This window comes from Canis aureus, chromosome 36 (assembly GCF_053574225.1).
Source record: "Canis aureus isolate CA01 chromosome 36, VMU_Caureus_v.1.0, whole genome shotgun sequence".
Taxonomy (NCBI): domain Eukaryota; kingdom Metazoa; phylum Chordata; class Mammalia; order Carnivora; family Canidae; genus Canis; species Canis aureus.
The window spans coordinates 6,617,049-6,629,586 of record NC_135646.1 but is presented as its reverse complement, the minus strand read 5'-3'; the positions used below and the strand labels follow the sequence as shown (position 1 = coordinate 6,629,586).

Sequence of the window (12,538 nt, the reverse complement as noted above, 5' to 3'; positions counted from 1 at the left end):
GCTGGGTGGGGTGGATGGAGTAAATATCAGAGGAAAAAAGTCAACATCTGGGAATTCTTCTGCTATGTTTCTAAATATCTAAAAAAGAGGTGATGAACTTTCAATACCCCTAGCATTAAGAGAATAATTGTAGAAAATTGTCATTTTTAGCTTTTAGGAAACAATTACATAATTAATCTGAGTGGTATATATGCTTTGTTTCTCTGAAATTGCTCCTGCTGAGTGATGACACATCCGTGTGTTCAGCAAACTGGAGTTGGAAGGGACCCCTGACTTCCTCACGCAAGCCCCAGAGGACAGCATCGAAGACACGTGTCCCAAGGTAACCTCAGGAGGACTGCCCAAAGGACTTCCCAGCCCTCTTCTGCAGAGGTCAGGCCGCATCACCGTCCGGGGAGTAGGAGGTAGTGTGCGCAGGCTGGGTGGTCAACATGGAGAAGAGCAGGAAGAGGGTGTGGTGGTGCTATGACACCAAGGAGTCACCAGTTTTCCAAACACCAAGTCTAGTCCCAAAGCAATAGAGCTAATCTTGCAACTTGGCACCCTGAAAGAGTAAGGCACGAGTCAGAGTAGCCTCACAAAGCCACGAGGTGCCAATTTCCACCTCATCCCGAGTCATAATTCTCCAGACCTCGGAACACTCAGGCAAAGCGCCTCTGCCAGCCTCCTCCCACCTCCTTAATTCCAGCACAATCCAGGGCTCCTGCCATAGCATGCAGGACAGCATGCCACATCTGTGGGCTGAGGGCTGCAGCCAAGTAATGTATATTTTATATTTATGGGCAGAGCAAGCCTTTGTAAAATATTAAATCTAAATATCTCTGGTTCCTATCATCCTTTCCCTACTTGCTTTCCTGATATCCCTGCTCCCCATAAGGTCAGAATATTTCTGCTCACATCTCTTCTAGAAGACGGTTCTAGGTAAGAAGCTGAACTTGAACCCCTGAGACCTGCACTGGAGGCCAGCCCATCAATAGCTAGGAAGCTCCGTGTCCAGCACATAAGAAGCCTCCAGTCAGTGTCCCTTCTTCTGAATCCATCTACCATCTCAGAAAGATGCCACCATCAATAATAAACCCCTGAATGCTTATTTCTTCTAGAGCATGGCTCCCAACTTTTGCTAAGTGTGAATATCATTTTTTAAACCCAAGGAATTTCATAAACTGCTGTCTTATGACTAGTATCTATTGATTAAGAGAGTACATCAGAGCCCAAAGCTATGAAAATTCAGCATTTCTCTGAATATGAGTTGTATTTGCTCATCACAACAGCATCCGCTGTATTTAAAAATCATAGTACCGGGGATCCCTGGATGGCTCAGCAGTTTAGTGCCTGCCTTCGGCCCAGGGCATTGCCCTGGAGCCTCGGGATCGAGTCCCACGTCAGGCTCCCTGCATGGAGCCTGCTTCTCCCTCTGCCTGTGTCTCTGCCTCTCTCTCTCTCTCTCTCTCTCTCTCTGTGTGTGTGTGTCTCTCATGAATAAGTAAATAAAATCTTAAAAAAAAAAATCATAGTACCTGTATGTGCAAAGCTGACCATCGATTCAGTCTATGGCAACTTTTTATTCTACATGCAGATCCCTGGACCCCACCCCTAGAAACCTGAGTTGAGTGGGTTTGGAAGTAGAGTCCTGACATCTGCATTTCAACCCCGAGTGTATTTTCTAAATGCTGTTCAGCCACTGACCACTCTTGAGAAATACTGTCCCAAGGGGACTTATTTGAATTATCTGTGGTGGCTTTTAATAATTTAGCTAAATAGGGCTGTTGTTTTCAGCCTGTTAATACTTTGTAATAGTTTTCTCATCATCTGTTCTTAATGTTTTCTGAGGTCTGTGAAGGTAACCATGGGAAATACTGGCTTTCTGGCTTGGTCGTCAGATCGGAGAGGTGCAGAAGATGGATTTATAGTGTTTTGTGAGTGTCCATGAAGGCGCATGATTTCCAATATCTTTGTCTTTCACTGCAAAGGCTCAAAGCCTACAAAGCATGATTTCTAGCCCTGCAAAGAGAAATTGAAGGAGGTTTGTGTTACTTCTTATTGGCTCCATACCAGTTTTACAAATTCAAGTTTGGCCAGAGCTATCCCCTTAATTGTGCGTCTTCCAAATCACACAATCCAGAGATCCATAATTGGACAGTTTATGTAGTACTAGAAGTTTAGCTGCCCTTCTACAATAAACATGGGGATGACCATGGCGTCACTGTTCTTGGTCTGAGCATAGCATTTGGCTCGTCCATCCAGGAGTCCAATTAGAGAATATGGATAGTTTCAGAATCCATTTTGTGTAAAGGGAAAGAGATTTGCTCCTCTCAATAATGCCATGGAATTTCCGACCTGATTATTAAAAGCTCTGATGAGTCAAACCTAGGCTGGGTTCCTGGCTCTGCATAATTCCCACATTCCTTGAGCTTTGGATTCCTCCAGAATTCATCAAGTCAAAGTCCTACGCCGACTCCGGTTCCTATGTTCTATTGGAGATCTGAGGAGCTAGCAAGAATCTGCTTCCCTGGACCAAGTTTCCATCTAACTCAGAAAATAGAGCTCTTAATTTATATTTCCCTTGACAAACAATGGTTTAACTTACAGGGGAAAAGCGTCTCAGGAACTTGGACAAACTTAAGAGAGCTAAATGAGGGGTTAGATAAAACTCAGCCTCCCCCTCCAGCCAGGTTCTGCCATTTCTGGTTACTATAAACAGTTGCGATTTTGAAAGTGTTGAAAAAAACAACACACACCGACAATCTCCCCAAGGGAGAAAGGGATTACAAGACCATTTTGAGCCTCTGTGCTGCTCACCGGTGATATGGTCATCCAGGACAACTTGAGCCCTAGGCCACCAAGGACATCTTGCCGCCCTTCCACTGAGCCCCTGGGATGGGCAGTAAGTGGTCCCAACATCTCTCACTTGTCTGGGAAATCCCATTATGAGATGCACAGAGAATCCATACAATAGCAGGTAATATCTTTAGGATCTCAGTCCGTCTCCTCTCTCCACCCCAACGCCCTCCCACAAGTGGGAACGGTGGAGTTTTAGCCTACCTTGAAAGCCTGTGGGGAACACCTACTTCATGCTAGGAATTCCAGAGGCAAAAATGTTAAAGACAAAGGCCTGAGAAGATGTTTAATGTAAGATCTGCCATCCAGAGCTGGAAACCCAAGAGCATCCTTTCGTGGTTCCTACATTTTCAATGAAAAAGGAAATTACTATTCATTTTTCCCCCAGAATAGATGAACCAGAGAAGGAGCACTGATTGGCCTTGACACAGCTTCAAATTGAGATACAGCCCTACGATGTTTTCTGTTGCTCTGCAATACTGCAGACCATCACGTATCAAACTTTACAACTTGAAGAAACCCACTTCCCACCCTGGGAAAGCCCTCAGACAGAAACCTTCAAGGGCTCCTAAAGGTAAAGGGAGCAAAGATGGGGACTGTGCCCTTGCCACCCATGACATTGGTCAAATCTGTTTGCCTCCAGGGTCTTAGGTTTCCCCATCTTCTCAGAGAGGAAGTGGGACTAGGCGCCTTCCAAATGAAACAGTATACAGGTCTGGAAGCTCCCAGGTCTCGTGGCCCCCTGTCCTGCCCTATGGTAACACCCTGACAGCTCCCTCTTTTTTTTTTTTTTTTGGCTTCCCCACCCAGGCCCCCATACTCTCAGGGGAAAAGAATTCCCCACCCAGGCCCCCATACTCTCAGGGGAAACAGTCTGCACTACATAGTTGGAGTCTAGCTGTTATTTGGAGGACTCCTCCTGGGTGGAGGTGGGATGGTCTTTCCATTTTAATGAGGCTCCATGAGATTTCAGCATTGGTCCTGCTGATAGCAGAAGGGAAGGGAACAGGGAAGAGCAGACTTCCTGGACATCTTTAGCTCACCCCTCAACCTGCTTTTATGAATACGATGGTCCCAGAAAAGCCTATTTCATAGAAGAGGGAAGAAGCCATAGTCCAGAACCATTAGGAGGGAAAGAAGGGGAAAAAGACTGATGGGAACTATAGCAAGAGGAAGGATTTCAGCCAAAAGGTTTCTGTATAGAATCTGCAGGGGAGGAGGCCAGAGGTGGGAAGAGCAGAGATGACCCAGAATGGCAGGTCTGTGTCCAGCAGGTTGCCAGCCCTGCAAAACTTGGCTTCATAACCATAGCTTCTCCTGCTGTCTCAACTTTCCTCCCAGCAAACTCTAGGAGCCGCCATCACCAGTCTGTTGGCAGGAAGTTGAGTCTACTTGCCCTCCATGAGGCTACACTTAGCAATTTCAGCCCCTGGCCGACAGAGGTCAGAAAGGAGCAGTGCGGCAGCTCTGGCATACTGAGAAGGATAGCATGAGCATCTCCCCTGGTGCCCAGTCACCAGAACCATCGTCAGACAGAGGAAAGCAGGAACCATGGTTTATCTCAAATTCTAAGAGGTCATTTAAGGTAAAAGCCACCTCGAGAACCCACCAACTTTCCATCTAGTCTCTGCCTGAGAACTTCTCATAGCAGGGAGCTCATTAAAGTTGTGTGTACTCATTGTTAGACAACAAAATGCCTTTCCCTTGAGCTGAGAAAGAAGTTTCCTCTCTGTAACTTGGACTCACAAGAACTCAGTCCTGTGGGGCCACACAGGAGAAAACTATAACCCCCTTCTCTGTGTCAGTTGTTTTGAGCCTGATGTGTCCCCTTTCTCCCCTCTTCCATGGCCACGCATGCCTGGGTCCTTCAACTGTTCTTCACACAGCATGGTTTCAAATCCTCCAGCTATGGAGAATTGCTTGCCTTATTGGAATTAGAGACAAAGGATACTTCCCTCCCCCAATTTTGATTCTAAGAGCTAAAACCTACACTACAGCACTAGGCCATGTGATTGGCATGATCTCAGGTGTATCTCCTTTCTGAGCTTGGAGGAGTTTGAACTTCATAAACTCTCAGGCTCCTCCCATTTCTGCAAATATAACAAAGTGTGAACTGCCATTCGGCCAAGCCCGTGTTCTTTAGGACTCTCCCACGAAAAAAAATAAAAATATAAAATAAAATAAAATAAAATAAAATAAAATAAGTAAAAATAAAATAAAATAAAATAAGTAAAAATAAAATAAAATAAAATAAGTAAAAATAAAATAAAATAAAATAGGACTCTCCCACGATGAAATCTGAAGAATACCAGCCATTGTGGGAGAAGCAGAGGCTCCTCCTGAGAAATTGTGAGACTCTCCAATGCTTTTCCATATAGAAGGATCCTACCTCTGGTAGGGAAGATGAGATACTTACCCAAGCAGCAGTAAGAACATAAAGATGTGATCAAGGTTAGACAGGGTGGACACTAAACATAGGGAGATGCTATAAGGGGAGTTAGCAGAAAGGCTTCATGGGAAAGGACTCACTTCAACTTGTCTTACTCTGTTAAACTTGAAGCTTGATACTCCTCATCCATTACAAGAACTTAGTCTGATTATTCAAACTAAAATTCTTAGACACGACTTTCCAGTCAGAGCTGGAGGGAGAACTTTTCCCATGGAGGGTCCTTGTTTCTGGCTCCCTCTCCACTTCCTGGCAAGACCTCAGCTGGCGCTCCTCTGGACGACCCACCCTATTGTAAACTTCTCCCTGGCAGCTCACCTTCTCCCTGGGCTTGCAACTGGGAATCTCATACCTGGCTGCAGCCAAAAGATTTCAGGAAATGGTGCTTTGGAAACACATCTTTAAAATGAAAACAGATAAAGCAGCTGGCAGTGGAGCCAAGGAAAACTACTCATTCTGAAAAGCAAGCAGTTTGTTGGCACTGGAAACCTACCTGCTCTAAGCCACCACCACATCCTCTAATAAATGCACTAGCACACACAAAGACACACGTACACACAAAGGCTCGGTGACTGGGCTTCAGAACATGCCCTTGACAACTTGAGAAACTCACTTCTGATGCACTCTGGAAGGCCCTCTGGCTGCTAGAGCCTCAAGCCCTTCGAAGTTCTAACCCACAAGGCCTGGGTCACGCATTTCCTTCTGGAGAAACCTTTATGGCTTCCTCCTCCACAATGAAGACAATTTAAACCAGGTCGAGTGGAATTTTTGTAGGCATTTCTAAATTAGATGCACCATTTAGCAATTATCACCTACAAGCCCGGAGTGTTTTGTTTCTAATGGAGTAAAAAGAAAAATAGAAGATGGGAGTAGGGACCATTTCATCTACTAGGGTGGCATTAGTAAGCTGACCCTCACTTTGTGGAAGGCAGCCGAATCCTACCAGGAAATGTCATTTAAATAATATTTCCTTGCATGGCTATAATACATTCCAATTTATAAAGTGCTTCCACTTGGCCAGGCCTCCCAACGGACCTGAGTAAATTGGCCAGGACACTCATCATTGCCTTGTGCCGATGAGGACACTGATGAGCAGATGATGAGAGCCTTGCATGAGTGCACGTGGGAAGGAAGCAGCCAACACATCTCCCTGCACTGCATCCAGGGCTCTGTCCATCACCACATGCATTTTGCTTCTTCAGGGGCTTGCTATTGCTCATAATTGAACATCAGGTAATTCAATCTATTGAATCCAGGCCTTCTAAAGGTATCCTGAATATAGCTGAGTTTCTTGGAACCCCACCTCCTAAACTGAAAGCACCTCAAATCACAAAATTGAATTATACATGCTGTTCTTTAAGTAGTTTCTTTTTTTTAAGATTTAATTTATTTATTTGAGAGAGAGAGAGAGAGAGAGAAAGAGAAGAGTGAGCATGAGCAGGGGTAGGGGCAGAGGGACAACCGACTCAGGGCTTGATCTCAGGACCCTGCGATCATGACTTGAGCCGAAGGCAGACACTTAACTGACTGAGTCACCCAGGTGCCCCAGTCTTTGAGTTTCTTTAAAGAAACAGCACAAGTGTTCTCCGCTGGAAATTCAGAGCACACAGAGAACTTCCCCCTGAAACTCCTTTACATTTCTTTCCTCTCCCCAGTACCTGCCACTGCCACTGCCACCGTGGCAGCAGAAAAGAGCCTCCCTCTCTCTCTCCCCCACGCCCACTCTCCACATACTCTTATTTTCAGTCTCACATTCACCCTCTTCATTTCTTGCTCCCTGTGTCTGACTCTCTAGGAGGGCACAGGCTGGAGATCTGAGCTGAGTGGGAAGCACTGGCTAACTCTGGCATCCCTCGATAAGCTGGAATGACAGACATGACAAGGGGCCCCAATTCTGGGAGTGTGTTGGCAGGAACATACCACAGCACAGACACGATTCTCCAACACATCGCTAGGACCAGCCCCATCTAGGCCTAAAAGTCAGACTCATATTGCATGCAGGGAAGAAATCTGACATTTTCTAAGCTGATAGCACACTAGAGTTATAGTCACTGGCAATACAAGAGACAAGTTGCTGAAACTATCTCCTATGGGAAGATAAGCAGAGAGCCAAGTGGAAAAGCCTATTTACTAAAAGGCAAACATCGAAATATCCTCAGGGGAAGATGACCCTCCTGTAAGTAAGAAAGGGATTAACTCCAAAGTGTCCAAGTGCCAGGGAGCCACTGAAGCTGCTAAGAAAAATCCCAGCGACCTGCAGCCCCTGCTGCCAGCCCAGGTGAAAGCTGGCCAAGATGCAGAAGTTTGTATTTCTTTAGGATTGGTCTGTGAATCTGGCATTGGCCAGCCCCTTGTCCACTGTCTGTGATTATCTGCTTTTCATCCATGCGGTAAGATCTCTGAAGACAAGTGCTAAAATATCTTTGTAACCTCAGTGTCTGGTACAGTGCCTGGATTCTTAGAAAATAAGAAACAAATAAATAAAAGGAAGATGGGGAAAAAGAATGTCTCTAGTTATTACTATTTTGGCCTCATTAATAAAAGATGGGAAAGCTTCTACCTTTCCACAAATGTGATCATCCCTGGTTCTTGTGACCATGAAGGTATATTAGGATTGTCAGTATCTTACAACAAGTTTTTGGAACTTAATCTGTCCTCACTATAGAATGGATTTGGGAGCCAGACTCAAAGTGGTTATTTGGGTTCATAGAGTCAGGTTTGACTATGGGACTCTAGGAAAACCATGTGACTGTCTGTAGCCTTGAAGGCACTGGATGTTCCTTCAGGGATATTATTATCTAGAATATGATGAGTTATTAGGATAATGATTTTCATGTTTATCGTCAGATTCATTGCCAGCCCTGATCTGTCCTGTTCTGCATTATAGGGGTCTGACCCCTGCTTGCTACATTTCCCAAACTCCATTCCAACTAGTTTCAGATTAAGGTTGGCCAATATCCTCCCTGGAGGAAGGAAAAATCCCAGGTACTCTCTTCATTCCATGTTTTAGGAGACATCCCAAGAGCAACTTAGTCTCTTTTGGAGTCCCACTTCCACTGAGAAACCTCTCCCTTTACAGTTCTAGCTTAAAAACTCTGGTAACATCACCTCCCCTCCCCATCACTCCAGCCCTAGAGTAGTACTGGCATCCTGCTAATCTACAGCTTGCCTCACCCATGTGCCCTTTTAGTTTTATCAACCTTAATATGTAGCTAGTTTCCCATATTAAGGTTCCTCTCTTGACCTATCTGGCATAGATTATGTTTTCCTGGAGAGACCTTGACCAATACAACTACCATTTTATATGAACCTTTCTCAGCTCCTACTACTCTGCCTAGATCATGAGGAAATAAAAACTGTAAGTGTAATGATGAAGGATGTTTGGGTTCAACCAACTTCCTAAGCTAGGTGATAACCTGCTAGAGGAGCTCAGACAGTGATGTGCCAATAATTGTGTAACAATGGGTTCTCCAATAGAGAAAATTCCCTGGTATAGCATTTGCCAATTTCTGTGGCAAGTATTCCCACGGTGGCTGACCTAAGCTACCAATACAATGTCACTGAATGCGGAGTGGGAAAAAACCCACAGTGATGTGGCACCTTAGTCAGGTAAGTGTCTGCATTTGGCTTAGGCCATGACCCCAGCATCCTAGAATTGAGCCCCGTGTCAGACTCCCTGCTCAGGCTCCTTGCGCTCTCTCTCTCTCTCTCTCTCTCTCATTAAATTAATAAAATCTTAAAAAAAAAAAAAAAAGCAACACAGTGAGGTTGAGCTGGAGCTGGTACACTAGATGTCTGAGGAGCAACAACCACGTGCCCTGAGGCAGCCGTGTGAGAAGAGTGTATAGGCAAGTGTACAACTGCTCTCAAGTAAAAGAGAGAACTTTGGCAGGTTGCAGAGAGTGGCGAGAAGCCCAGGAAGGGAGAAACAGCAGCAGAGAGTTGAAAAGCAAATCAAGAAGAAATGTCAAATGGGAACTTGGGAAATGAGTGGTAAGAGTTGTGAGCTATAGTACCCTCCAAGAGAGCTGTGGAATCATAGGAAAAGATTTTTTGTCATTAATGCGTTGAGGACTTGGGATTATTTGGGGGGTGACTAAAAGAGCCAAAGGAACTGTCCAAGAAGGACCCAATCACAGGTGGGTTACAATGGATCATAGGTGTTGTTACAGGGGGCCTCAATATATCCGTTCTGACAGCATCACTTAACAGATAAGGACACTTGAGCCAAGGAGGGCCGCAGGCATCCAGGCAGACAGTGGCAGATTTCAGACTAAATTTCAGCCTTCCTGACAGAGCCATTCATTCCTTCATTCAACAAATATTGCCTGACAGTTGGAAGCATTACAAACATGCATTACAGACAATGTCCTTACCTTCAAGGACCTTATTACCTGTGCCAGAAAGAGCCAGAAAGAATTAAATAGCTTATCAGTTTATACCTACCTTTTCAGGTGATAAAGTCTCTGAAGGAAAATACAGGACACTTGGAGGAACCTTGCATGAAGACCTCATTTAAACTGAGGGGTACAGGAAGGCATCTCTAAGGAGCTGTGACACTGAGCTGAGATAGGAATGAAGAAGATGAGAGTCTATTGGGTAAAGATCAGGGGAAAGTTTCTAGGAAGAGCTACAACACATACAGTGGTTTTGTTTCAGTATTTGAGTCCCCAAATAAATACTACTCATGTAGCAGGTCTTATCTTTCATCATCAGACAACCCCGAATGTGTTGAAACCTATAAGCCCTGAGTTAGAAATAAGATGATAAAACTTTATCATAATATAGTATCTTAAATGTAGGTGTAAATACAAGAGTATGACTGGCTTTTACCCATGTACTTTGGAATGAAAACTGGTGGGTGCCTTGGGGCTGGGCAGTGCCACCTGGAATACTTAACCTCTCTCAATCACTATAACCCCATGACCCCCACACCCAAGTGAAGCCCCTGCCTCTCTCTGTGAGGAAAACTGAGGTAAAACAACACATTCTTCAGACCATGTCTTTTTATTTTACCTGCTGAAACCCACTGTTGATGTCCCTGTGTTTTCTTTGACTGAGGTAAATAACACTCCTGGGGAGCCCACAAGTTCCTGGAACAATGACCCACTCCTCTCTCTACCTGCAGGGGTGAAAGCTGTGGTCCAATCCTTTTTCTTTGGCTTTGGACTCCTCCTCCCAGGCACTGTCCTTTCCAGTGTGATCTTCTAAGCCTGGGAGGAGTCATTAAATCTCACTTGTGCTTTCATGTTGAGCAGGCCCATCATATCATACTTCTTATTCAGGTGTCCTCTCATTTTACTTTCAAGTATCAACTTCAGCCAAGTTTATCTTCAGAGTCTTTCATGACCCCTCCATCCCTTAACTTGGGACAGAAGGAACACCACCACCATCACCACACCTCAGACCGACTCGCTACAAAAAATTTGGATCAAGTTCATTTCCCTCTTCTCTAAAATGGATGCATACCTTTGCGTGGAAGTAACTGTAAGGAAAAACAAATAACCCACTTATAAATGCTCTGGATTTCTTCCTGAAACACCATCTGGATAGCCTAGTTCTATAATCCCGTGGATAAGATTGTGACGTCTTTTGTGAGAAATGCCTGTTTCCAAGAGGCCAAAATTCCAGCCCACTAATATTTTATGACTTTTGGCATGTTGCTGGAGTTCCTTCAGACTCAGTTTCTTTCCTTTGCAAAATGGGATAAATAATACTGTCTAGTCAACTGGCACCATAGGAACAATTCCTAAAATAATTTCTTGCATTTTAGAAGGAAAGACATTAGGGACATCCAAGTTTTTTTGTGATTTTATTTTCTTTATATTGAATTACTTTGACTAGAAGCAGGGGCTTTAAAAATCCAAGTGGGGAAATCAGCAAAGAGGTGCACACAAATCATTGTGTTTCTTTTCCACATATGGTATGGCTGTGCACTGCGATGTCAAAGATAAGCACTTTTCATCAGCATTTTTAGAATGTGCTGAGTCTCTTTTTCCTGAGGCTCCTGGATGCAAGAGACTGAATAAATGGGAGTTCCTGATGTCTCCGGAGAAGAGCTTATTTCCTTTCTTATGTTCCCCAAGCCCATCCGAGATCACCTGTCACTGAGATGAGGTGCCTTTGTGGAGAGGCACCAAAGAGTGGAATCCTCTGGGAGCATAGATCTCAGAAAATGGAGAGTGTGTGAGACTCAAGCAGGACACACATCTGTGTTAGAGAAAAAGGCAAGGTTGCAGAACATGCCCCCAAAAGGAAGAGAGCAAATGTGATACCTTCACTACCTGCCTCTTCTGAAACCAGAGGACACTGATCCTGTCCCTCTGGGCATTCAACATGCCACTGACAAACTCCCCCATGTGGTTCAGTTAATCAAATGATTCAGAAACCAGCCATCCCCCCCACCCCAATCCATTGGACTTCCTGGTTTTCATATTGATTCAGGAGCTCCCGTTGGCTCCCTGCTAAACCATTGATTTTTATTAAATACCCTGCCCCAATGCATTTGGCAGGTCCCAGGATTCCGTTCCCTCATGTCCTTTCCGTTTTCTTCAGTATAGGCCTCTCCTCCCTCAAATAAACCCTCACTTGGGTTTAAGACCTTCCTGGAAGATGATTCTATAGCGTTCCTTTCTAGACCTTCCCAACCCTCACTCTCATTCAAATGAGGGAATCACTAAAGGCCTCCTTGTCCTTGCCCCCCAGCAGACCCTCATAAATCCACAGTGAAGTTGGGTTTTTTTTTTAATTAAAGCGTCCAAATAATTAATGATCAACTCCATTTGTGCCATTGAAAACCCAAATGTCACACGGTTGAAAAGACCCAACCAAATAATTCAGTGTACCCTATAAAGCTTTAAAAAAGCAAAGCCCAAGAGGCCTGCATGACTGGTTTCTGTGCTGTCTGAAAAGCTTGGTTGGGTTTTTGGGCACTTGATTGGATTCCAGGAATAATGTGCCCTGAGCACAAAGGGCTCTTTTGATGTGTCTCTGCCATGGCTCCTCCTTTCCCTCCTCGCTTTACCTGGGATACACATTCTCCTTGTCTCCCAAGTTGGAAAAAATAACCCATGGAAGAGAGGAAAAAACAGCAGAGGGAAAGTCAAGCATGGGGGTTGGGAGGAAACTACACTTCTTAGTCTAAGTTTGCTTACTAAAGTCTGGTTATTCCACAAGGAAGAGAAGAAATGGGAGTTTATATAATGTCTGTGACCAGAAATTGGAAAAATGTAATTAAAAGATGCCTCTTGTTGG

The 12,538-nt window shown here is 44.6% G+C and overlaps 2 long non-coding RNA genes across 2 annotated transcripts in view; both read right to left on the bottom strand.

Annotated features, from left to right (window-relative positions):
• The window catches only part of LOC144305862 (uncharacterized), a 173,573-nt gene that overhangs the window by 47,878 nt on the left and 113,157 nt on the right, over positions 1–12,538 (bottom strand). The window lies entirely within an intron of this gene.
• Positions 1,559–10,863, bottom strand: LOC144306082 (uncharacterized). The gene is made up of 4 exons (XR_013373114.1): positions 10,301–10,863; positions 9,731–9,848; positions 3,043–3,180; positions 1,559–2,001 (listed from the first exon to the last, which is right to left on the bottom strand). It is a non-coding gene; the product is annotated as an uncharacterized LOC144306082 (long non-coding RNA).